A 20,380-nucleotide genomic window follows, 5' to 3' on the forward strand; every position below is an offset into this window, starting at 1 on the left:
CCCTCTCGAGCACCCCGAAGACTTCTTGAGCCCTCGGCTGTGATGGGTTCCAGGCTGACAAAAGAACTGTCGTGTGTGCATTCGCGAACGAGAGAAAGTCTGACGCAAGTTCGAGTGAACAAGGATGGACTCCCCGGGTCCGTCGTTTCCGTAGTGTAGCGGTTATCACGTCTGCTTCACACGCAGAAGGTCCCCGGTTCGATCCCGGGCGGGAACACAATTTTCCTGCCTATGTCGTATTGTCCTCCAATGAGCCACGTCGTGTGTGGATCTGCTGCATGTCCCTTCGTTTTGCAAGTACCACATTTATTGAATTTTTTAGTTACGATGGCAACATCACTACAAGTTGTCTGTGAAGTAAGGTGCACACAAGCAGTTTCCTTGGTGTAGCGGTTATCACGTCTGCCTAACACGCAGAAGGTCCCCGGTTCGATCCCGGGCGGAAACACTTTTTCATCACTTTAAGCAAGACGTACTAACATGCATCTGCTACCATCTGTACCCGAAACCTTCGTAATCGCCTTCACGCGTCGGACCCGAGTGTCAATTGCTCACATCGAATAAGAAATTCATTTGATATTGACGGCGAGCTTTTTGCGCTGACTCAGCCACTGACGTGCGATCAGTTTGCACAAAACGATAGGGCTCGTCCGGGATTTGAACCCGGGACCTCCTGCGTCCTAAGCAGGAATCATACACCTAGACCAACGAGCCCTGTAACACGGCGAATGCCAATTATTCCAGTCCATCGATGTCGTCCAGGGTGCCCTGGAAGTCTCGTGTACGCTGGCGGGATGGGGCCGGCGCGAATTCCCGCGGTCGGCGGCCTTCCTGGGCTACTGGTACCTTCATGTAGAGCTGCCGCTGGGCTCGCACTGCCTGCTGTTGAGAAAGTGATTGTATTTGCTGATATGACTTGCAATAACGACTGCGCGAAACGCCGCTATCTCGTTAGGGGTGCTACGGCAGACACCCTCTCGAGCACCCCGAAGACTTCTTGAGCCCTCGGCTGTGATGGGTTCCAGGCTGACAAAAGAACTGTCGTGTGTGCATTCGCGAACGAGAGAAAGTCTGAGGCAAGTTCGAGTGAACAAGGATGGACTCCCCGGGTCCGTCGTTTCCGTAGTGTAGCGGTTATCACGTCTGCTTCACACGCAGAAGGTCCCCGGTTCGATCCCTGGCGGGAACACAATTTTCCTGCCTATGTCGTATTGTCCTCCAATGAGCCACGTCGTGTGTGGATCTGCTGCATGTCCCTTCGTTTTGCAAGTACCACATTTATTGAATTTTTTAGTTACGATGGCAACATCACTACAAGTTGTCTGTGAAGTAAGGTGCACACAAGCAGTTTCCGTGGTGTAGCGGTTATCACGTCTGCCTAACACGCAGAAGGTCCGCGGTGCGATCCCGGGCGGAAACACTTTTTCTTCACTTTAAGCAAGACGTACTAACATGCATCTGCTACCATCTGTACCCGAAATCTTCGTAATCGCCTTCACGCGTCGGACCCGAGTGTCAATTGCTCACATCGAATAAGAAATTCATTTGATACTGACGGCGAGCTTTTTGCGCTGACTCAGCCACTGACGTGCGATCAGTTTGCACAAAACGCTAGGGCTCGTCCGGGATTTGAACCCGGGACCTCCTGCACCCTAAGCAGGAATCATACCCCTAGACCAACGAGCCCTGTAACACGGCGAATGCCAATTATTCCAGTCCATCGATGTCGTCCAGGGTGCCCTGGAAGTCTCGTGTACGCTGGCGGGATGGGGCCGGCGCGAATTCCCGCGGTCGGCGGCCTTCCTGGGCTACTGGTACCTTCATGTAGAGCTGCCGCTGGGCTCGCACTGCCTGCTGTTGAGAAAGTGATTGCTTTTGCTGATATGACTTGCAATACCGACTGCGCGAAACGCCGCTATCTCGTTAGGGGTGCTACGGCAGACACCCTCTCGAGCACCCCGAAGACTTCTTGAGCCCTCGGCTGTGATGGGTTCCAGGCTGACAAAAGAACTGTCGTGTGTGCATTCGCGAACGAGAGAAAGTCTGAGGCAAGTTCGAGTGAACAAGGATGGACTCCCCGGGTCCGTCGTTTCCGTAGTGTAGCGGTTATCACGTCTGCTTCACACGCAGAAGGTCCCCGGTTCGATCCCGGGCGGGAACACAATTTTCCTGCCTATGTCGTATTGTCCTCCAATGAGCCACGTCGTGTGTGGATCTGCTGCATGTCCCTTCGTTTTGCAAGTACCACATTTATTGAATTTTTTAGTTACGATGGCAACATCACTACAAGTTGTCTGTGAAGTAAGGTGCACACAAGCAGTTTCCTTGGTGTAGCGGTTATCACGTCTGCCTAACACGCAGAAGGTCCCCGGTTCGATCCCGGGCGGAAACACTTTATCATCACTTTAAGCAAGACGTACTAACATGCATCTGCTACCATCTGTACCCGAAACCTTCGTAATCGCCTTCACGCGTCGGACCCGAGTGTCAATTGCTCACATCGAATAAGAAATTCATTTGATACTGACGGCGAGCTTTTTGCGCTGACTCAGCCACTGACGTGCGATCAGTTTGCACAAAACGCTAGGCCTCGTCCGGGATTTGAACCCGGGACCTCCTGCACCCTAAGCAGGAATCATACCCCTAGACCAACGAGCCCTGTAACACGGCGAATGCCAATTATTCCAGTCCATCGATGTCGTCCAGGGTGCCCTGGAAGTCTCGTGTACGCTGGCGGGATGGGGCCGGCGCGAATTCCCGCGGTCGGCGGCCTTCCTGGGCAACTGGTACCTTCATGTAGAGCTGCCGCTGGGCTCGCACTGCCTGCTGTTGAGAAAGTGATTGCTTTTGCTGATATGACTTGCAATAACGACTGCGCGAAACGCCGCTATCTCGTTAGGGGTGCTACGGCAGACACCCTCTCGAGCACCCCGAAGACTTCTTGAGCCCTCGGCTGTGATGGGTTCCAGGCTGACAAAAGAACTGTCGTGTGTGCATTCGCGAACGAGAGAAAGTCTGAGGCAAGTTCGAGTGAACAAGGATGGACTCCCCGGGTCCGTCGTTTCCGTAGTGTAGCGGTTATCACGTCTGCTTCACACGCAGAAGGTCCCCGGTTCGATCCCTGGCGGGAACACAATTTTCCTGCCTATGTCGTATTGTCCTCCAATGAGCCACGTCGTGTGTGGATCTGCTGCATGTCCCTTCGTTTTGCAAGTACCACATTTATTGAATTTTTTAGTTACGATGGCAACATCACTACAAGTTGTCTGTGAAGTAAGGTGCACACAAGCAGTTTCCGTGGTGTAGCGGTTATCACGTCTGCCTAACACGCAGAAGGTCCGCGGTGCGATCCCGGGCGGAAACACTTTTTCTTCACTTTAAGCAAGACGTACTAACATGCATCTGCTACCATCTGTACCCGAAACCTTCGTAATCGCCTTCACGCGTCGGACCCGAGTGTCAATTGCTCACATCGAATAAGAAATTCATTTGATACTGACGGCGAGCTTTTTGCGCTGACTCAGCCACTGACGTGCGATCAGTTTGCACAAAACGCTAGGCCTCGTCCGGGATTTGAACCCGGGACCTCCTGCACCCTAAGCAGGAATCATACCCCTAGACCAACGAGCCCTGTAACACGGCGAATGCCAATTATTCCAGTCCATCGATGTCGTCCAGGGTGCCCTGGAAGTCTCGTGTACGCTGGCGGGATGGGGCCGGCGCGAATTCCCGCGGTCGGCGGCCTTCCTGGGCTACTGGTACCTTCATGTAGAGCTGCCGCTGGGCTCGCACTGCCTGCTGTTGAGAAAGTGATTGCTTTTGCTGATATGACTTGCAATAACGACTGCGCGAAACGCCGCTATCTCGTTAGGGGTGCTACGGCAGACACCCTCTCGAGCACCCCGAAGACTTCTTGAGCCCTCGGCTGTGATGGGTTCCAGGCTGACAAAAGAACTGTCGTGTGTGCATTCGCGAACGAGAGAAAGTCTGAGGCAAGTTCGAGTGAACAAGGATGGACTCCCCGGGTCCGTCGTTTCCGTAGTGTAGCGGTTATCACGTCTGCTTCACACGCAGAAGGTCCCCGGTTCGATCCCGGGCGGGGACACAATTTTCCTGCCTATGTCGTATTGTCCTCCAATGAGCCACGTCGTGTGTGGATCTGCTGCATGTCCCTTCGTTTTGCAAGTACCACATTTATTGAATTTTTTAGTTACGATGGCAACATCACTACAAGTTGTCTGTGAAGTAAGGTGCACACAAGCAGTTTCCTTGGTGTAGCGGTTATCACGTCTGCCTAACACGCAGAAGGTCCCCGGTTCGATCCCGGGCGGAAACACTTTATCATCACTTTAAGCAAGACGTACTAACATGCATCTGCTACCATCTGTACCCGAAACCTTCGTAATCGCCTTCACGCGTCGGACCCGAGTGTCAATTGCTCACATCGAATAAGAAATTCATTTGATATTGACGGCGAGCTTTTTGCGCTGACTCAGCCACTGACGTGCGATCAGTTTGCACAAAACGATAGGGCTCGTCCGGGATTTGAACCCGGGACCTCCTGCACCCTAAGCAGGAATCATACCCCTAGACCAACGAGCCCTGTAACACGGCGAATGCCAATTATTCCAGTCCATCGATGTCGTCCAGGGTGCCCTGGAAGTCTCGTGTACGCTGGCGGGATGGGGCCGGCGCGAATTCCCGCGGTCGGCGGCCTTCCTGGGCTACTGGTACCTTCATGTAGAGCTGCCGCTGGGCTCGCACTGCCTGCTGTTGAGAAAGTGATTGTATTTGCTGATATGACTTGCAATAACGACTGCGCGAAACGCCGCTATCTCGTTAGGGGTGCTACGGCAGACACCCTCTCGAGCACCCCGAAGACTTCTTGAGCCCTCGGCTGTGATGGGTTCCAGGCTGACAAAAGAACTGTCGTGTGTGCATTCGCGAACGAGAGAAAGTCTGAGGCAAGTTCGAGTGAACAAGGATGGACTCCCCGGGTCCGTCGTTTCTGTAGTGTAGCGGTTATCACGTCTGCTTCACACGCAGAAGGTCCCCGGTTCGATCCCGGGCGGGAACACAATTTTCCTGCCTATGTCGTATTGTCCTCCAATGAGCCACGTCGTGTGTGGATCTGCTGCATGTCACTTCGTTTTGCAAGTACCACATTTATTGAAGTTTTTAGTTACGATGGCAACATCACTACAAGTTGTCTGTGAAGTAAGGTGCACACAACCAGTTTCCGTGGTGTAGCGGTTATCACGTCTGCCTAACACGCAGAAGGTCCCCGGTTCGATCCCGGGCGGAAACACTTTTTCATCACTTTAAGCAAGACGTACTAACATGCATCTGCTACCATCTGTACCCGAAACCTTCGTAATCGCCTTCACGCGTCGGACCCGAGTGTCAATTGCTCACATCGAATAAGAAATTCATTTGATATTGACGGCGAGCTTTTTGCGCTGACTCAGCCACTGACGTGCGATCAGTTTGCACAAAACGCTAGGGCTCGTCCGGGATTTGAACCCGGGACCTCCTGCACCCTAAGCAGGAATCATACCCCTAGACCAACGAGCCCTGTGACACGGCGAATGCCAATTATTCCAGTCCATCGATGTCGTCCAGGGTGCCCTGGAAGTCTCGTGTACGCTGGCGGGATGGGGCCGGCGCGAATTCCCGCGGTCGGCGGCCTTCCTGGGCTACTGGCACCTTCATGTAGAGCTGCCGCTGGGCTCGCACTGCCTGCTGTTGAGAAAGTGATTGCTTTTGCTGATATGACTTGCAATAACGACTGCGCGAAACGCCGCTATCTCGTTAGGGGTGCTACGGCAGACACCCTCTCGAGCACCCCGAAGACTTCTTGAGCCCTCGGCTGTGATGGGTTCCAGGCTGACAAAAGAACTGTCGTGTGTGCATTCGCGAACGAGAGAAAGTCTGAGGCAAGTTCGAGTGAACAAGGATGGACTCCCCGGGTCCGTCGTTTCCGTAGTGTAGCGGTTATCACGTCTGCTTCACACGCAGAAGGTCCCCGGTTCGATCCCGGGCGGGAACACAATTTTCCTGCCTATGTCGTATTGTCCTCCAATGAGCCACGTCGTGTGTGGATCTGCTGCATGTCCCTTCGTTTTGCAAGTACCACATTTATTGAATTTTTTAGTTACGATGGCAACATCACTACAAGTTGTCTGTGAAGTAAGGTGCACACAAGCAGTTTCCGTGGTGTAGCGGTTATCACGTCTGCCTAACACGCAGAAGGTCCCCGGTTCGATCCCGGGCGGAAACACATTTTCTTCACTTTAAGCAAGACGTACTAACATGCATCTGCTACCATCTGTACCCGAAACCTTCGTAATCGCCTTCACGCGTCGGACCCGAGTGTCAATTGCTCACATCGAATAAGAAATTCATTTGATACTGACGGCGAGCTTTTTGCGCTGACTCAGCCACTGACGTGCGATCAGTTTGCACAAAACGCTAGGCCTCGTCCGGGATTTGAACCCGGGACCTCCTGCACCCTAAGCAGGAATCATACCCCTAGACCAACGAGCCCTGTAACACGGCGAATGCCAATTATTCCAGTCCATCGATGTCGTCCAGGGTGCCCTGGAAGTCTCGTGTACGCTGGCGGGATGGGGCCGGCGCGAATTCCCGCGGTCGGCGGCCTTCCTGGGCTACTGGTACCTTCATGTAGAGCTGCCGCTGGGCTCGCACTGCCTGCTGTTGAGAAAGTGATTGCTTTTGCTGATATGACTTGCAATAACGACTGCGCGAAACGCCGCTATCTCGTTAGGGGTGCTACGGCAGACACCCTCTCGAGCACCCCGAAGACTTCTTGAGCCCTCGGCTGTGATGGGTTCCAGGCTGACAAAAGAACTGTCGTGTGTGCATTCGCGAACGAGAGAAAGTCTGAGGCAAGTTCGAGTGAACAAGGATGGACTCCCCGGGTCCGTCGTTTCCGTAGTGTAGCGGTTATCACGTCTGCTTCACACGCAGAAGGTCCCCGGTTCGATCCCGGGCGGAAACACTTTATCATCACTTTAAGCAAGACGTACTAACATGCATCTGCTACCATCTGTACCCGAAACCTTCGTAATCGCCTTCACGCGTCGGACCCGAGTGTCAATTGCTCACATCGAATAAGAAATTCATTTGATATTGACGGCGAGCTTTTTGCGCTGACTCAGCCACTGACGTGCGATCAGTTTGCACAAAACGATAGGGCTCGTCCGGGATTTGAACCCGGGACCTCCTGCACCCTAAGCAGGAATCATACCCCTAGACCAACGAGCCCTGTAACACGGCGAATGCCAATTATTCCAGTCCATCGATGTCGTCCAGGGTGCCCTGGAAGTCTCGTGTACGCTGGCGGGATGGGGCCGGCGCGAATTCCCGCGGTCGGCGGCCTTCCTGGGCTACTGGTACCTTCATGTAGAGCTGCCGCTGGGCTCGCACTGCCTGCTGTTGAGAAAGTGATTGTATTTGCTGATATGACTTGCAATAACGACTGCGCGAAACGCCGCTATCTCGTTAGGGGTGCTACGGCAGACACCCTCTCGAGAACCCCGAAGACTTCTTGAGCCCTCGGCTGTGATGGGTTCCAGGCTGACAAAAGAACTGTCGTGTGTGCATTCGCGAACGAGAGAAAGTCTGAGGCAAGTTCGAGTGAACAAGGATGGACTCCCCGGGTCCGTCGTTTCTGTAGTGTAGCGGTTATCACGTCTGCTTCACACGCAGAAGGTCCCCGGTTCGATCCCGGGCGGGAACACAATTTTCCTGCCTATGTCGTATTGTCCTCCAATGAGCCACGTCGTGTGTGGATCTGCTGCATGTCACTTCGTTTTGCAAGTACCACATTTATTGAATTTTTTAGTTACGATGGCAACATCACTACAAGTTGTCTGTGAAGTAAGGTGCACACAACCAGTTTCCGTGGTGTAGCGGTTATCACGTCTGCCTAACACGCAGAAGGTCCCCGGTTCGATCCCGGGCGGAAACACTTTTTCATCACTTTAAGCAAGACGTACTAACATGCATCTGCTACCATCTGCACCCGAAACCTTCGTAATCGCCTTCACGCGTCGGACCCGAGTGTCAATTGCTCACATCGAATAAGAAATTCATTTGATATTGACGGCGAGCTTTTTGCGCTGACTCAGCCACTGACGTGCGATCAGTTTGCACAAAACGCTAGGGCTCGTCCGGGATTTGAACCCGGGACCTCCTGCACCCTAAGCAGGAATCATACCCCTAGACCAACGAGCCCTGTGACACGGCGAATGCCAATTATTCCAGTCCATCGATGTCGTCCAGGGTGCCCTGGAAGTCTCGTGTACGCTGGCGGGATGGGGCCGGCGCGAATTCCCGCGGTCGGCGGCCTTCCTGGGCTACTGGTACCTTCATGTAGAGCTGCCGCTGGGCTCGCACTGCCTGCTGTTGAGAAAGTGATTGCTTTTGCTGATATGACTTGCAATAACGACTGCGCGAAACGCCGCTATCTCGTTAGGGGTGCTACGGCAGACACCCTCTCGAGCACCCCGAAGACTTCTTGAGCCCTCGGCTGTGATGGGTTCCAGGCTGACAAAAGAACTGTCGTGTGTGCATTCGCGAACGAGAGAAAGTCTGAGGCAAGTTCGAGTGAACAAGGATGGACTCCCCGGGTCCGTCGTTTCCGTAGTGTAGCGGTTATCACGTCTGCTTCACACGCAGAAGGTCCCCGGTTCGATCCCGGGCGGGAACACAATTTTCCTGCCTATGTCGTATTGTCCTCCAATGAGCCACGTCGTGTGTGGATCTGCTGCATGTCCCTTCGTTTTGCAAGTACCACATTTATTGAATTTTTTAGTTACGATGGCAACATCACTACAAGTTGTCTGTGAAGTAAGGTGCACACAAGCAGTTTCCGTGGTGTAGCGGTTATCACGTCTGCCTAACACGCAGAAGGTCCCCGGTTCGATCCCGGGCGGAAACACATTTTCTTCACTTTAAGCAAGACGTACTAACATGCATCTGCTACCATCTGTACCCGAAACCTTCGTAATCGCCTTCACGCGTCGGACCCGAGTGTCAATTGCTCACATCGAATAAGAAATTCATTTGATACTGACGGCGAGCTTTTTGCGCTGACTCAGCCACTGACGTGCGATCAGTTTGCACAAAACGCTAGGCCTCGTCCGGGATTTGAACCCGGGACCTCCTGCACCCTAAGCAGGAATCATACCCCTAGACCAACGAGCCCTGTAACACGGCGAATGCCAATTATTCCAGTCCATCGATGTCGTCCAGGGTGCCCTGGAAGTCTCGTGTACGCTGGCGGGATGGGGCCGGCGCGAATTCCCGCGGTCGGCGGCCTTCCTGGGCTACTGGTACCTTCATGTAGAGCTGCCGCTGGGCTCGCACTGCCTGCTGTTGAGAAAGTGATTGCTTTTGCTGATATGACTTGCAATAACGACTGCGCGAAACGCCGCTATCTCGTTAGGGGTGCTACGGCAGACACCCTCTCGAGCACCCCGAAGACTTCTTGAGCCCTCGGCTGTGATGGGTTCCAGGCTGACAAAAGAACTGTCGTGTGTGCATTCGCGAACGAGAGAAAGTCTGAGGCAAGTTCGAGTGAACAAGGATGGACTCCCCGGGTCCGTCGTTTCCGTAGTGTAGCGGTTATCACGTCTGCTTCACACGCAGAAGGTCCCCGGTTCGATCCCGGGCGGGAACACAATTTTCCTGCCTATGTCGTATTGTCCTCCAATGAGCCACGTCGTGTGTGGATCTGCTGCATGTCACTTCGTTTTGCAAGTACCACATTTATTGAATTTTTTAGTTACGATGGCAACATCACTACAAGTTGTCTGTGAAGTAAGGTGCACACAAGCAGTTTCCTTGGTGTAGCGGTTATCACGTCTGCCTAACACGCAGAAGGTCCCCGGTTCGATCCCGGGCGGAAACACTTTTTCATCACTTTAAGCAAGACGTACTAACATGCATCTGCTACCATCTGTACCCGAAACCTTCGTAATCGCCTTCACGCGTCGGACCCGAGTGTCAATTGCTCACATCGAATAAGAAATTCATTTGATATTGACGGCGAGCTTTTTGCGCTGACTCAGCCACTGACGTGCGATCAGTTTGCACAAAACGCTAGGGCTCGTCCGGGATTTGAACCCGGGACCTCCTGCACCCTAAGCAGGAATCATACCCCTAGACCAACGAGCCCTGTGACACGGCGAATGCCAATTATTCCAGTCCATCGATGTCGTCCAGGGTGCCCTGGAAGTCTCGTGTACGCTGGCGGGATGGGGCCGGCGCGAATTCCCGCGGTCGGCGGCCTTCCTGGGCTACTGGTACCTTCATGTAGAGCTGCCGCTGGGCTCGCACTGCCTGCTGTTGAGAAAGTGATTGCTTTTGCTGATATGACTTGCAATAACGACTGCGCGAAACGCCGCTATCTCGTTAGGGGTGCTACGGCAGACACCCTCTCGAGCACCCCGAAGACTTCTTGAGCCCTCGGCTGTGATGGGTTCCAGGCTGACAAAAGAACTGTCGTGTGTGCATTCGCGAACGAGAGAAAGTCTGAGGCAAGTTCGAGTGAACAAGGATGGACTCCCCGTGTCCGTCGTTTCCGTAGTGTAGCGGTTATCACCTCTGCTTCACACGCAGAAGGTCCCCGGTTCGATCCCGGGCGGGAACACAATTTTCCTGCCTATGTCGTATTGTCCTCCAATGAGCCACGTCGTGTGTGGATCTGCTGCATGTCCCTTCGTTTTGCAAGTACCACATTTATTGAATTTTTTAGTTACGATGGCAACATCACTACAAGTTGTCTGTGAAGTAAGGTGCACACAAGCAGTTTCCGTGGTGTAGCGGTTATCACGTCTGCCTAACACGCAGAAGATCCCCGGTTCGATCCCGGGCGGAAACACTTTTTCATCACTTTAAGCAAGACGTACTAACATGCATCTGCTACCATCTGTACCCGAAACCTTCGTAATCGCCTTCACGCGTCGGACCCGAGTGTCAATTGCTCACATCGAATAAGAAATTCATTTGATATTGACGGCGAGCTTTATGCGCTGACTCAGCCACTGACGTGCGATCAGTTTGCACAAAACGCTAGGGCTCGTCCGGGATTTGAACCCGGGACCTCCTGCACCCTAAGCAGGAATCATACCCCTAGACCAACGAGCCCTGTGACACGGCGAATGCCAATTATTCCAGTCCATCGATGTCGTCCAGGGTGCCCTGGAAGTCTCGTGTACGCTGGCGGGATGGGGCCGGCGCGAATTCCCGCGGTCGGCGGCCTTCCTGGGCTACTGGTACCTTCATGTAGAGCTGCCGCTGGGCTCGCACTGCCTGCTGTTGAGAAAGTGATTGCTTTTGCTGATATGACTTGCAATAACGACTGCGCGAAACGCCGCTATCTCGTTAGGGGTGCTACGGCAGACACCCTCTCGAGCACCCCGAAGACTTCTTGAGCCCTCGGCTGTGATGGGTTCCAGGCTGACAAAAGAACTGTCGTGTGTGCATTCGCGAACGAGAGAAAGTCTGAGGCAAGTTCGAGTGAACAAGGATGGACTCCCCGGGTCCGTCGTTTCCGTAGTGTAGCGGTTATCACGTCTGCTTCACACGCAGAAGGTCCCCGGTTCGATCCCGGGCGGGAACACAATTTTCCTGCCTATGTCGTATTGTCCTCCAATGAGCCACGTCGTGTGTGGATCTGCTGCATGTCCCTTCGTTTTGCAAGTACCACATTTACTGAATTTTTTAGTTACGATGGCAACATCACTACAAGTTGTCTGTGAAGTAAGGTGCACACAAGCAGTTTCCGTGGTGTAGCGGTTATCACGTCTGCCTAACACGCAGAAGGTCCCCGGTTCGATCCCGGGCGGAAACACTTTTTCATCACTTTAAGCAAGACGTACTAACATGCATCTGCTACCATCTGTACCCGAAACCTTCGTAATCGCCTTCACGCGTCGGACCCGAGTGTCAATTGCTCACATCGAATAAGAAATTCATTTGATATTGACGGCGAGCTTTATGCGCTGACTCAGCCACTGACGTGCGATCAGTTTGCACAAAACGCTAGGGCTCGTCCGGGATTTGAACCCGGGACCTCCTGCACCCTAAGCAGGAATCATACCCCTAGACCAACGAGCCCTGTGACACGGCGAATGCCAATTATTCCAGTCCATCGATGTCGTCCAGGGTGCCCTGGAAGTCTCGTGTACGCTGGCGGGATGGGGCCGGCGCGAATTCCCGCGGTCGGCGGCCTTCCTGGGCTACTGGTACCTTCATGTAGAGCTGCCGCTGGGCTCGCACTGCCTGCTGTTGAGAAAGTGATTGCTTTTGCTGATATGACTTGCAATAACGACTGCGCGAAACGCCGCTATCTCGTTAGGGGTGCTACGGCAGACACCCTCTCGAGCACCCCGAAGACTTCTTGAGCCCTCGGCTGTGATGGGTTCCAGGCTGACAAAAGAACTGTCGTGTGTGCATTCGCGAACGAGAGAAAGTCTGAGGCAAGTTCGAGTGAACAAGGATGGACTCCCCGTGTCCGTCGTTTCCGTAGTGTAGCGATTATCACCTCTGCTTCACACGCAGAAGGTCCCCGGTTCGATCCCGGGCGGGAACACAATTTTCCTGCCTATGTCGTATTGTCCTCCAATGAGCCACGTCGTGTGTGGATCTGCTGCATGTCCCTTCGTTTCGCAAGTACCACATTTATTGAATTTTTTAGTTACGATGGCAACATCACTACAAGTTGTCTGTGAAGTAAAGTGCACACAAGCAGTTTCCGTGGTGTAGCGGTTATCACGTCTGCCTAACACGCAGAAGGTTCCCGGTTCGATCCCGGGCGGAAACACTTTTTCATCACTTTAAGCAAGACGTACTAACATGCATCTGCTACCATCTGTACCCGAAACCTTCGTAATCGCCTTCACGCGTCGGACCCGAGTGTCAATTGCTCACATCGAATAAGAAATTCATTTGATATTGACGGCGAGCTTTATGCGCTGACTCAGCCACTGACGTGCGATCAGTTTGCACAAAACGCTAGGGCTCGTCCGGGATTTGAACCCGGGACCTCCTGCACCCTAAGCAGGAATCATACCCCTAGACCAACGAGCCCTGTGACACGGCGAATGCCAATTATTCCAGTCCATCGATGTCGTCCAGGGTGCCCTGGAAGTCTCGTGTACGCTGGCGGGATGGGGCCGACGCGAATTCCCGCGGTCGGCGGCCTTCCTGGGCTACTGGTACCTTCATGTAGAGCTGCCGCTGGGCTCGCACTGCCTGCTGTTGAGAAAGTGATTGCTTTTGCTGATATGTCTTGCAATAACGACTGCGCGAAACGCCGCTATCTCGTTAGGGGTGCTACGGCAGACACCCTCTCGAGCACCCCGAAGACTTCTTGAGCCCTCGGCTGTGATGGGTTCCAGGCTGACAAAAGAACTGTCGTGTGTGCATTCGCGAACGAGAGAAAGTCTGAGGCAAGTTCGAGTGAACAAGGATGGACTCCCCGTGTCCGTCGTTTCCGTAGTGTAGCGGTTATCACCTCTGCTTCACACGCAGAAGGTCCCCGGTTCGATCCCGGGCGGGAACACAATTTTCCTGCCTATGTCGTATTGTCCTCCAATGAGCCACGTCGTGTGTGGATCTGCTGCATGTCCCTTCGTTTTGCAAGTACCACATTTATTGAATTTTTTAGTTACGATGGCAACATCACTACAAGTTGTCTGTGAAGTAAGGTGCACACAAGCAGTTTCCGTGGTGTAGCGGTTATCACGTCTGCCTAACACGCAGAAGATCCCCGGTTCGATCCCGGGCGGAAACACTTTTTCATCACTTTAAGCAAGACGTACTAACATGCATCTGCTACCATCTGTACCCGAAACCTTCGTAATCGCCTTCACGCGTCGGACCCGAGTGTCAATTGCTCACATCGAATAAGAAATTCATTTGATATTGACGGCGAGCTTTATGCGCTGACTCAGCCACTGACGTGCGATCAGTTTGCACAAAACGCTAGGGCTCGTCCGGGATTTGAACCCGGGACCTCCTGCACCCTAAGCAGGAATCATACCCCTAGACCAACGAGCCCTGTGACACGGCGAATGCCAATTATTCCAGTCCATCGATGTCGTCCAGGGTGCCCTGGAAGTCTCGTGTACGCTGGCGGGATGGGGCCGGCGCGAATTCCCGCGGTCGGCGGCCTTCCTGGGCTACTGGTACCTTCATGTAGAGCTGCCGCTGGGCTCGCACTGCCTGCTGTTGAGAAAGTGATTGCTTTTGCTGATATGACTTGCAATAACGACTGCGCGAAACGCCGCTATCTCGTTAGGGGTGCTACGGCAGACACCCTCTCGAGCACCCCGAAGACTTCTTGAGCCCTCGGCTGTGATGGGTTCCAGGCTGACAAAAGAACTGTCGTGTGTGCATTCGCGAACGAGAGAAAGTCTGAGGCAAGTTCGAGTGAACAAGGATGGACTCCCCGTGTCCGTCGTTTCCGTAGTGTAGCGGTTATCACCTCTGCTTCACACGCAGAAGGTCCCCGGTTCGATCCCGGGCGGGAACACAATTTTCCTGCCTATGTCGTATTGTCCTCCAATGAGCCACGTCGTGTGTGGATCTGCTGCATGTCCCTTCGTTTCGCAAGTACCACATTTATTGAATTTTTTAGTTACGATGGCAACATCACTACAAGTTGTCTGTGAAGTAAAGTGCACACAAGCAGTTTCCGTGGTGTAGCGGTTATCACGTCTGCCTAACACGCAGAAGGTTCCCGGTTCGATCCCGGGCGGAAACACTTTTTCATCACTTTAAGCAAGACGTACTAACATGCATCTGCTACCATCTGTACCCGAAACCTTCGTAATCGCCTTCACGCGTCGGACCCGAGTGTCAATTGCTCACATCGAATAAGAAATTCATTTGATATTGACGGCGAGCTTTATGCGCTGACTCAGCCACTGACGTGCGATCAGTTTGCACAAAACGCTAGGGCTCGTCCGGGATTTGAACCCGGGACCTCCTGCACCCTAAGCAGGAATCATACCCCTAGACCAACGAGCCCTGTGACACGGCGAATGCCAATTATTCCAGTCCATCGATGTCGTCCAGGGTGCCCTGGAAGTCTCGTGTACGCTGGCGGGATGGGGCCGACGCGAATTCCCGCGGTCGGCGGCCTTCCTGGGCTACTGGTACCTTCATGTAGAGCTGCCGCTGGGCTCGCACTGCCTGCTGTTGAGAAAGTGATTGCTTTTGCTGATATGACTTGCAATAACGACTGCGCGAAACGCCGCTATCTCGTTAGGGGTGCTACGGCAGACACCCTCTCGAGCACCCCGAAGACTTCTTGAGCCCTCGGCTGTGATGGGTTCCAGGCTGACAAAAGAACTGTCGTGTGTGCATTCGCGAACGAGAGAAAGTCTGAGGCAAGTTCGAGTGAACAAGGATGGACTCCCCGTGTCCGTCGTTTCCGTAGTGTAGCGATTATCACCTCTGCTTCACACGCAGAAGGTCCCCGGTTCGATCCCGGGCGGGAACACAATTTTCCTGCCTATGTCGTATTGTCCTCCAATGAGCCACGTCGTGTGTGGATCTGCTGCATGTCCCTTCGTTTCGCAAGTACCACATTTATTGAATTTTTTAGTTACGATGGCAACATCACTACAAGTTGTCTGTGAAGTAAAGTGCACACAAGCAGTTTCCGTGGTGTAGCGGTTATCACGTCTGCCTAACACGCAGAAGGTTCCCGGTTCGATCCCGGGCGGAAACACTTTTTCATCACTTTAAGCAAGACGTACTAACATGCATCTGCTACCATCTGTACCCGAAACCTTCGTAATCGCCTTCACGCGTCGGACCCGAGTGTCAATTGCTCACATCGAATAAGAAATTCATTTGATATTGACGGCGAGCTTTATGCGCTGACTCAGCCACTGACGTGCGATCAGTTTGCACAAAACGCTAGGGCTCGTCCCGGATTTGAACCCGGGACCTCCTGCACCCTAAGCAGGAATCATACCCCTAGACCAACGAGCCCTGTGACACGGCGAATGCCAATTATTCCAGTCCATCGATGTCGTCCAGGGTGCCCTGGAAGTCTCGTGTACGCTGGCGGGATGGGGCCGACGCGAATTCCCGCGGTCGGCGGCCTTCCTGGGCTACTGGTACCTTCATGTAGAGCTGCCGCTGGGCTCGCACTGCCTGCTGTTGAGAAAGTGATTGCTTTTGCTGATATGTCTTGCAATAACGACTGCGCGAAACGCCGCTATCTCGTTAGGGGTGCTACGGCAGACACCCTCTCGAGCACCCCGAAGACTTCTTGAGCCCTCGGCTGTGATGGGTTCCAGGCTGACAAAAGAACTGTCGTGTGTGCATTCGCGAACGAGAGAAAGTCTGAGGCAAGTTCGAGTGAACAAGGATGGACTCCCCGGGTCCGTCGTTTCCGTAGTGTAGCGGTTATCACGTCTGCTTCACACGCAGAAGGTCCCCGGTTCGATCCCGGGCGGGAACACAATTTTCCTGCCTATGTCGTATTGTCCTCCAATGAGCCACGTCGTGTGTGGATCTGCTGCATGTCCCTTCGTTTTGCAAGTACCACATTTACTGAATTTTTTAGTTACGATGGCAACATCACTACAAGTTGTCTGTGAAGTAAGGTGCACACAAGCAGTTTCCGTGGTGTAGCGGTTATCACGTCTGCCTAACACGCAGAAGGTCCCCGGTTCGATCCCGGGCGGAAACACTTTTTCATCACTTTAAGCAAGACGTACTAACATGCATCTGCTACCATCTGTACCCGAAACCTTCGTAATCGCCTTCACGCGTCGGACCCGAGTGTCAATTGCTCACATCGAATAAGAAATTCATTTGATATTGACGGCGAGCTTTATGCGCTGACTCAGCCACTGACGTGCGATCAGTTTGCACAAAACGCTAGGGCTCGTCCGGGATTTGAACCCGGGACCTCCTGCACCCTAAGCAGGAATCATACCCCTAGACCAACGAGCCCTGTGACACGGCGAATGCCAATTATTCCAGTCCATCGATGTCGTCCAGGGTGCCCTGGAAGTCTCGTGTACGCTGGCGGGATGGGGCCGGCGCGAATTCCCGCGGTCGGCGGCCTTCCTGGGCTACTGGTACCTTCATGTAGAGCTGCCGCTGGGCTCGCACTGCCTGCTGTTGAGAAAGTGATTGCTTTTGCTGATATGTCTTGCAATAACGACTGCGCGAAACGCCGCTATCTCGTTAGGGGTGCTACGGCAGACACCCTCTCGAGCACCCCGAAGACTTCTTGAGCCCTCGGCTGTGATGGGTTCCAGGCTGACAAAAGAACTGTCGTGTGTGCATTCGCGAACGAGAGAAAGTCTGAGGCAAGTTCGAGTGAACAAGGATGGACTCCCCGGGTCCGTCGTTTCCGTAGTGTAGCGGTTATCACGTCTGCTTCACACGCAGAAGGTCCCCGGTTCGATCCCGGGCGGGAACACAATTTTCCTGCCTATGTCGTATTGTCCTCCAATGAGCCACGTCGTGTCTTGATCTGCTGCATGTCCCTTCGTTTTGCAAGTACCACATTTACTGAATTTTTTAGTTACGATGGCAACATCACTACAAGTTGTCTGTGAAGTAAGGTGCACACAAGCAGTTTCCGTGGTGTAGCGGTTATCACGTCTGCCTAACACGCAGAAGGTCCCCGGTTCGATCCCGGGCGGAAACACTTTTTCATCACTTTAAGCAAGACGTACTAACATGCATCTGCTACCATCTGTACCCGAAACCTTCGTAATCGCCTTCACGCGTCGGACCCGAGTGTCAATTGCTCACATCGAATAAGAAATTCATTTGATATTGACGGCGAGCTTTATGCGCTGACTCAGCCACTGACGTGCGATCAGTTTGCACAAAACGCTAGGGCTCGTCCGGGATTTGAACCCGGGACCTCCTGCACCCTAAGCAGGAATCATACCCCTAGACCAACGAGCCCTGTGACACGGCGAATGCCAATTATTCCAGTCCATCGATGTCGTCCAGGGTGCCCTGGAAGTCTCGTGTACGCTGGCGGGATGGGGCCGGCGCGAATTCCCGCGGTCGGCGGCCTTCCTGGGCTACTGGTACCTTCATGTAGAGCTGCCGCTGGGCTCGCACTGCCTGCTGTTGAGAAAGTGATTGCTTTTGCTGATATGACTTGCAATAACGACTGCGCGAAACGCCGCTATCTCGTTAGGGGTGCTACGGCAGACACCCTCTCGAGCACCCCGAAGACTTCTTGAGCCCTCGGCTGTGATGGGTTCCAGGCTGACAAAAGAACTGTCGTGTGTGCATTCGCGAACGAGAGAAAGTCTGAGGCAAGTTCGAGTGAACAAGGATGGACTCCCCGTGTCCGTCGTTTCCGTAGTGTAGCGGTTATCACCTCTGCTTCACACGCAGAAGGTCCCCGGTTCGATCCCGGGCGGGAACACAATTTTCCTGCCTATGTCGTATTGTCCTCCAATGAGCCACGTCGTGTGTGGATCTGCTGCATGTCCCTTCGTTTCGCAAGTACCACATTTATTGAATTTTTTAGTTACGATGGCAACATCACTACAAGTTGTCTGTGAAGTAAAGTGCACACAAGCAGTTTCCGTGGTGTAGCGGTTATCACGTCTGCCTAACACGCAGAAGGTTCCCGGTTCGATCCCGGGCGGAAACACTTTTTCATCACTTTAAGCAAGACGTACTAACATGCATCTGCTACCATCTGTACCCGAAACCTTCGTAATCGCCTTCACGCGTCGGACCCGAGTGTCAATTGCTCACATCGAATAAGAAATTCATTTGATATTGACGGCGAGCTTTATGCGCTGACTCAGCCACTGACGTGCGATCAGTTTGCACAAAACGCTAGGGCTCGTCCGGGATTTGAACCCGGGACCTCCTGCACCCTAAGCAGGAATCATACCCCTAGACCAACGAGCCCTGTGACACGGCGAATGCCAATTATTCCAGTCCATCGATGTCGTCCAGGGTGCCCTGGAAGTCTCGTGTACGCTGGCGGGATGGGGCCGGCGCGAATTCCCGCGGTCGGCGGCCTTCCTGGGCTACTGGTACCTTCATGTAGAGCTGCCGCTGGGCTCGCACTGCCTGCTGTTGAGAAAGTGATTGCTTTTGCTGATATGTCTTGCAATAACGACTGCGCGAAACGCCGCTATCTCGTTAGGGGTGCTACGGCAGACACCCTCTCGAGCACCCCGAAGACTTCTTGAGCCCTCGGCTGTGATGGGTTCCAGGCTGACAAAAGAACTGTCGTGTGTGCATTCGCGAACGAGAGAAAGTCTGAGGCAAGTTCGAGTGAACAAGGATGGACTCCCCGGGTCCGTCGTTTCCGTAGTGTAGCGGTTATCACGTCTGCTTCACACGCAGAAGGTCCCCGGTTCGATCCCGGGCGGGAACACAATTTTCCTGCCTATGTCGTATTGTCCTCCAATGAGCCACGTCGTGTGTGGATCTGCTGCATGTCCCTTCGTTTTGCAAGTACCACATTTACTGAATTTTTTAGTTACGATGGCAACATCACTACAAGTTGTCTGTGAAGTAAGGTGCACACAAGCAGTTTCCGTGGTGTAGCGGTTATCACGTCTGCCTAACACGCAGAAGGTCCCCGGTTCGATCCCGGGCGGAAACACTTTTTCATCACTTTAAGCAAGACGTACTAACATGCATCTGCTACCATCTGTACCCGAAACCTTCGTAATCGCCTTCACGCGTCGGACCCGAGTGTCAATTGCTCACATCGAATAAGAAATTCATTTGATATTGACGGCGAGCTTTATGCGCTGACTCAGCCACTGACGTGCGATCAGTTTGCACAAAACGCTAGGGCTCGTCCGGGATTTGAACCCGGGACCTCCTGCACCCTAAGCAGGAATCATACCCCTAGACCAACGAGCCCTGTGACACGGCGAATGCCAATTATTCCAGTCCATCGATGTCGTCCAGGGTGCCCTGGAAGTCTCGTGTACGCTGGCGGGATGGGGCCGGCGCGAATTCCCGCGGTCGGCGGCCTTCCTGGGCTACTGGTACCTTCATGTAGAGCTGCCGCTGGGCTCGCACTGCCTGCTGTTTTTTTTTTTTTTTTTTTTTTTTTTTTTTTTTATTTTATTTTTTTTTTTTTTTTTAATGGACTTGTCGTCCGGGGTGATATGTTACAATACAGCATCACCGGTCTATTGCGGTCTAACTGTGTTGGTGAGGCAGTAAATTTCCACAGGGCAGTGACTGCGTCACTGCAATTCACTTTGGAGGTGTGGAGGTGGGACTTGTAGTCCCGTACCACCCTCTGACGGTGATAGTACTACATCAGCCAGGCAGAAAAATTTTGCCTAACATGGGCAGGTGAAGGTGTGGC

General features: G+C 53.2%; 62 non-coding genes across 62 annotated transcripts; 41 read left to right on the forward strand and 21 right to left on the reverse strand.

The window, feature by feature from the left end:
• The first annotated feature begins 144 nt into the window (after positions 1 to 144).
• On the forward strand, positions 145 to 217 carry Trnav-cac. The gene has a single exon. It is a non-coding gene; the product is annotated as a tRNA-Val (tRNA).
• A 158-nt stretch (positions 218 to 375) lies between these two features.
• Positions 376 to 448, forward strand: Trnav-aac. The gene has a single exon. It is a non-coding gene; the product is annotated as a tRNA-Val (tRNA).
• Positions 449 to 642: 194 nt separating this feature from the next.
• On the reverse strand, positions 643 to 714 carry Trnap-agg. Its single transcript has one exon. It is a non-coding gene; the product is annotated as a tRNA-Pro (tRNA).
• A 402-nt stretch (positions 715 to 1,116) lies between these two features.
• Trnav-cac lies at positions 1,117 to 1,189 on the forward strand. Its single transcript has one exon. It is a non-coding gene; the product is annotated as a tRNA-Val (tRNA).
• A 158-nt stretch (positions 1,190 to 1,347) lies between these two features.
• Positions 1,348 to 1,420, forward strand: Trnav-aac. The gene has a single exon. It is a non-coding gene; the product is annotated as a tRNA-Val (tRNA).
• Positions 1,421 to 1,614: 194 nt separating this feature from the next.
• On the reverse strand, positions 1,615 to 1,686 carry Trnap-agg. The gene has a single exon. It is a non-coding gene; the product is annotated as a tRNA-Pro (tRNA).
• Positions 1,687 to 2,088: 402 nt separating this feature from the next.
• Positions 2,089 to 2,161, forward strand: Trnav-cac. Its single transcript has one exon. It is a non-coding gene; the product is annotated as a tRNA-Val (tRNA).
• Positions 2,162 to 2,319: 158 nt separating this feature from the next.
• Positions 2,320 to 2,392, forward strand: Trnav-aac. Its single transcript has one exon. It is a non-coding gene; the product is annotated as a tRNA-Val (tRNA).
• A 193-nt stretch (positions 2,393 to 2,585) lies between these two features.
• On the reverse strand, positions 2,586 to 2,658 carry Trnap-agg. The gene has a single exon. It is a non-coding gene; the product is annotated as a tRNA-Pro (tRNA).
• A 402-nt stretch (positions 2,659 to 3,060) lies between these two features.
• Positions 3,061 to 3,133, forward strand: Trnav-cac. The gene has a single exon. It is a non-coding gene; the product is annotated as a tRNA-Val (tRNA).
• A 158-nt stretch (positions 3,134 to 3,291) lies between these two features.
• Trnav-aac lies at positions 3,292 to 3,364 on the forward strand. The gene has a single exon. It is a non-coding gene; the product is annotated as a tRNA-Val (tRNA).
• A 193-nt stretch (positions 3,365 to 3,557) lies between these two features.
• On the reverse strand, positions 3,558 to 3,630 carry Trnap-agg. Its single transcript has one exon. It is a non-coding gene; the product is annotated as a tRNA-Pro (tRNA).
• A 402-nt stretch (positions 3,631 to 4,032) lies between these two features.
• Trnav-cac lies at positions 4,033 to 4,105 on the forward strand. The gene has a single exon. It is a non-coding gene; the product is annotated as a tRNA-Val (tRNA).
• A 158-nt stretch (positions 4,106 to 4,263) lies between these two features.
• Positions 4,264 to 4,336, forward strand: Trnav-aac. Its single transcript has one exon. It is a non-coding gene; the product is annotated as a tRNA-Val (tRNA).
• Positions 4,337 to 4,530: 194 nt separating this feature from the next.
• On the reverse strand, positions 4,531 to 4,602 carry Trnap-agg. The gene has a single exon. It is a non-coding gene; the product is annotated as a tRNA-Pro (tRNA).
• A 402-nt stretch (positions 4,603 to 5,004) lies between these two features.
• Trnav-cac lies at positions 5,005 to 5,077 on the forward strand. Its single transcript has one exon. It is a non-coding gene; the product is annotated as a tRNA-Val (tRNA).
• Positions 5,078 to 5,235: 158 nt separating this feature from the next.
• Positions 5,236 to 5,308, forward strand: Trnav-aac. Its single transcript has one exon. It is a non-coding gene; the product is annotated as a tRNA-Val (tRNA).
• Positions 5,309 to 5,502: 194 nt separating this feature from the next.
• On the reverse strand, positions 5,503 to 5,574 carry Trnap-agg. Its single transcript has one exon. It is a non-coding gene; the product is annotated as a tRNA-Pro (tRNA).
• Positions 5,575 to 5,976: 402 nt separating this feature from the next.
• On the forward strand, positions 5,977 to 6,049 carry Trnav-cac. The gene has a single exon. It is a non-coding gene; the product is annotated as a tRNA-Val (tRNA).
• Positions 6,050 to 6,207: 158 nt separating this feature from the next.
• Positions 6,208 to 6,280, forward strand: Trnav-aac. Its single transcript has one exon. It is a non-coding gene; the product is annotated as a tRNA-Val (tRNA).
• A 193-nt stretch (positions 6,281 to 6,473) lies between these two features.
• On the reverse strand, positions 6,474 to 6,546 carry Trnap-agg. Its single transcript has one exon. It is a non-coding gene; the product is annotated as a tRNA-Pro (tRNA).
• A 402-nt stretch (positions 6,547 to 6,948) lies between these two features.
• On the forward strand, positions 6,949 to 7,021 carry Trnav-cac. Its single transcript has one exon. It is a non-coding gene; the product is annotated as a tRNA-Val (tRNA).
• A 194-nt stretch (positions 7,022 to 7,215) lies between these two features.
• Positions 7,216 to 7,287, reverse strand: Trnap-agg. The gene has a single exon. It is a non-coding gene; the product is annotated as a tRNA-Pro (tRNA).
• Positions 7,288 to 7,689: 402 nt separating this feature from the next.
• On the forward strand, positions 7,690 to 7,762 carry Trnav-cac. The gene has a single exon. It is a non-coding gene; the product is annotated as a tRNA-Val (tRNA).
• A 158-nt stretch (positions 7,763 to 7,920) lies between these two features.
• On the forward strand, positions 7,921 to 7,993 carry Trnav-aac. Its single transcript has one exon. It is a non-coding gene; the product is annotated as a tRNA-Val (tRNA).
• Positions 7,994 to 8,187: 194 nt separating this feature from the next.
• Trnap-agg lies at positions 8,188 to 8,259 on the reverse strand. The gene has a single exon. It is a non-coding gene; the product is annotated as a tRNA-Pro (tRNA).
• Positions 8,260 to 8,661: 402 nt separating this feature from the next.
• Positions 8,662 to 8,734, forward strand: Trnav-cac. The gene has a single exon. It is a non-coding gene; the product is annotated as a tRNA-Val (tRNA).
• A 158-nt stretch (positions 8,735 to 8,892) lies between these two features.
• On the forward strand, positions 8,893 to 8,965 carry Trnav-aac. Its single transcript has one exon. It is a non-coding gene; the product is annotated as a tRNA-Val (tRNA).
• A 193-nt stretch (positions 8,966 to 9,158) lies between these two features.
• On the reverse strand, positions 9,159 to 9,231 carry Trnap-agg. Its single transcript has one exon. It is a non-coding gene; the product is annotated as a tRNA-Pro (tRNA).
• Positions 9,232 to 9,633: 402 nt separating this feature from the next.
• Positions 9,634 to 9,706, forward strand: Trnav-cac. Its single transcript has one exon. It is a non-coding gene; the product is annotated as a tRNA-Val (tRNA).
• Positions 9,707 to 9,864: 158 nt separating this feature from the next.
• On the forward strand, positions 9,865 to 9,937 carry Trnav-aac. The gene has a single exon. It is a non-coding gene; the product is annotated as a tRNA-Val (tRNA).
• Positions 9,938 to 10,131: 194 nt separating this feature from the next.
• On the reverse strand, positions 10,132 to 10,203 carry Trnap-agg. Its single transcript has one exon. It is a non-coding gene; the product is annotated as a tRNA-Pro (tRNA).
• Positions 10,204 to 10,605: 402 nt separating this feature from the next.
• Trnav-cac lies at positions 10,606 to 10,678 on the forward strand. Its single transcript has one exon. It is a non-coding gene; the product is annotated as a tRNA-Val (tRNA).
• Positions 10,679 to 10,836: 158 nt separating this feature from the next.
• On the forward strand, positions 10,837 to 10,909 carry Trnav-aac. Its single transcript has one exon. It is a non-coding gene; the product is annotated as a tRNA-Val (tRNA).
• A 194-nt stretch (positions 10,910 to 11,103) lies between these two features.
• Trnap-agg lies at positions 11,104 to 11,175 on the reverse strand. The gene has a single exon. It is a non-coding gene; the product is annotated as a tRNA-Pro (tRNA).
• Positions 11,176 to 11,577: 402 nt separating this feature from the next.
• On the forward strand, positions 11,578 to 11,650 carry Trnav-cac. Its single transcript has one exon. It is a non-coding gene; the product is annotated as a tRNA-Val (tRNA).
• A 158-nt stretch (positions 11,651 to 11,808) lies between these two features.
• Positions 11,809 to 11,881, forward strand: Trnav-aac. The gene has a single exon. It is a non-coding gene; the product is annotated as a tRNA-Val (tRNA).
• Positions 11,882 to 12,075: 194 nt separating this feature from the next.
• Trnap-agg lies at positions 12,076 to 12,147 on the reverse strand. Its single transcript has one exon. It is a non-coding gene; the product is annotated as a tRNA-Pro (tRNA).
• Positions 12,148 to 12,549: 402 nt separating this feature from the next.
• Positions 12,550 to 12,622, forward strand: Trnav-cac. Its single transcript has one exon. It is a non-coding gene; the product is annotated as a tRNA-Val (tRNA).
• Positions 12,623 to 12,780: 158 nt separating this feature from the next.
• Trnav-aac lies at positions 12,781 to 12,853 on the forward strand. The gene has a single exon. It is a non-coding gene; the product is annotated as a tRNA-Val (tRNA).
• Positions 12,854 to 13,047: 194 nt separating this feature from the next.
• Positions 13,048 to 13,119, reverse strand: Trnap-agg. Its single transcript has one exon. It is a non-coding gene; the product is annotated as a tRNA-Pro (tRNA).
• A 402-nt stretch (positions 13,120 to 13,521) lies between these two features.
• Positions 13,522 to 13,594, forward strand: Trnav-cac. Its single transcript has one exon. It is a non-coding gene; the product is annotated as a tRNA-Val (tRNA).
• A 158-nt stretch (positions 13,595 to 13,752) lies between these two features.
• Trnav-aac lies at positions 13,753 to 13,825 on the forward strand. Its single transcript has one exon. It is a non-coding gene; the product is annotated as a tRNA-Val (tRNA).
• Positions 13,826 to 14,019: 194 nt separating this feature from the next.
• Positions 14,020 to 14,091, reverse strand: Trnap-agg. Its single transcript has one exon. It is a non-coding gene; the product is annotated as a tRNA-Pro (tRNA).
• Positions 14,092 to 14,493: 402 nt separating this feature from the next.
• Positions 14,494 to 14,566, forward strand: Trnav-cac. Its single transcript has one exon. It is a non-coding gene; the product is annotated as a tRNA-Val (tRNA).
• Positions 14,567 to 14,724: 158 nt separating this feature from the next.
• Trnav-aac lies at positions 14,725 to 14,797 on the forward strand. Its single transcript has one exon. It is a non-coding gene; the product is annotated as a tRNA-Val (tRNA).
• Positions 14,798 to 14,991: 194 nt separating this feature from the next.
• Positions 14,992 to 15,063, reverse strand: Trnap-agg. Its single transcript has one exon. It is a non-coding gene; the product is annotated as a tRNA-Pro (tRNA).
• A 402-nt stretch (positions 15,064 to 15,465) lies between these two features.
• Trnav-cac lies at positions 15,466 to 15,538 on the forward strand. The gene has a single exon. It is a non-coding gene; the product is annotated as a tRNA-Val (tRNA).
• A 158-nt stretch (positions 15,539 to 15,696) lies between these two features.
• Trnav-aac lies at positions 15,697 to 15,769 on the forward strand. Its single transcript has one exon. It is a non-coding gene; the product is annotated as a tRNA-Val (tRNA).
• A 194-nt stretch (positions 15,770 to 15,963) lies between these two features.
• On the reverse strand, positions 15,964 to 16,035 carry Trnap-agg. Its single transcript has one exon. It is a non-coding gene; the product is annotated as a tRNA-Pro (tRNA).
• A 402-nt stretch (positions 16,036 to 16,437) lies between these two features.
• On the forward strand, positions 16,438 to 16,510 carry Trnav-cac. Its single transcript has one exon. It is a non-coding gene; the product is annotated as a tRNA-Val (tRNA).
• A 158-nt stretch (positions 16,511 to 16,668) lies between these two features.
• Positions 16,669 to 16,741, forward strand: Trnav-aac. The gene has a single exon. It is a non-coding gene; the product is annotated as a tRNA-Val (tRNA).
• Positions 16,742 to 16,935: 194 nt separating this feature from the next.
• Positions 16,936 to 17,007, reverse strand: Trnap-agg. Its single transcript has one exon. It is a non-coding gene; the product is annotated as a tRNA-Pro (tRNA).
• A 402-nt stretch (positions 17,008 to 17,409) lies between these two features.
• On the forward strand, positions 17,410 to 17,482 carry Trnav-cac. Its single transcript has one exon. It is a non-coding gene; the product is annotated as a tRNA-Val (tRNA).
• Positions 17,483 to 17,640: 158 nt separating this feature from the next.
• Positions 17,641 to 17,713, forward strand: Trnav-aac. The gene has a single exon. It is a non-coding gene; the product is annotated as a tRNA-Val (tRNA).
• A 194-nt stretch (positions 17,714 to 17,907) lies between these two features.
• Trnap-agg lies at positions 17,908 to 17,979 on the reverse strand. The gene has a single exon. It is a non-coding gene; the product is annotated as a tRNA-Pro (tRNA).
• Positions 17,980 to 18,381: 402 nt separating this feature from the next.
• Positions 18,382 to 18,454, forward strand: Trnav-cac. The gene has a single exon. It is a non-coding gene; the product is annotated as a tRNA-Val (tRNA).
• A 158-nt stretch (positions 18,455 to 18,612) lies between these two features.
• On the forward strand, positions 18,613 to 18,685 carry Trnav-aac. The gene has a single exon. It is a non-coding gene; the product is annotated as a tRNA-Val (tRNA).
• Positions 18,686 to 18,879: 194 nt separating this feature from the next.
• On the reverse strand, positions 18,880 to 18,951 carry Trnap-agg. Its single transcript has one exon. It is a non-coding gene; the product is annotated as a tRNA-Pro (tRNA).
• Positions 18,952 to 19,353: 402 nt separating this feature from the next.
• Positions 19,354 to 19,426, forward strand: Trnav-cac. The gene has a single exon. It is a non-coding gene; the product is annotated as a tRNA-Val (tRNA).
• A 158-nt stretch (positions 19,427 to 19,584) lies between these two features.
• Positions 19,585 to 19,657, forward strand: Trnav-aac. Its single transcript has one exon. It is a non-coding gene; the product is annotated as a tRNA-Val (tRNA).
• A 194-nt stretch (positions 19,658 to 19,851) lies between these two features.
• On the reverse strand, positions 19,852 to 19,923 carry Trnap-agg. The gene has a single exon. It is a non-coding gene; the product is annotated as a tRNA-Pro (tRNA).
• Positions 19,924 to 20,380: the final 457 nt, after the last annotated feature.

The sequence above is a fragment of the Schistocerca americana genome, unplaced genomic scaffold (genome assembly GCF_021461395.2).
Source record: "Schistocerca americana isolate TAMUIC-IGC-003095 unplaced genomic scaffold, iqSchAmer2.1 HiC_scaffold_139, whole genome shotgun sequence".
NCBI lineage: Eukaryota > Metazoa > Arthropoda > Insecta > Orthoptera > Acrididae > Schistocerca > Schistocerca americana.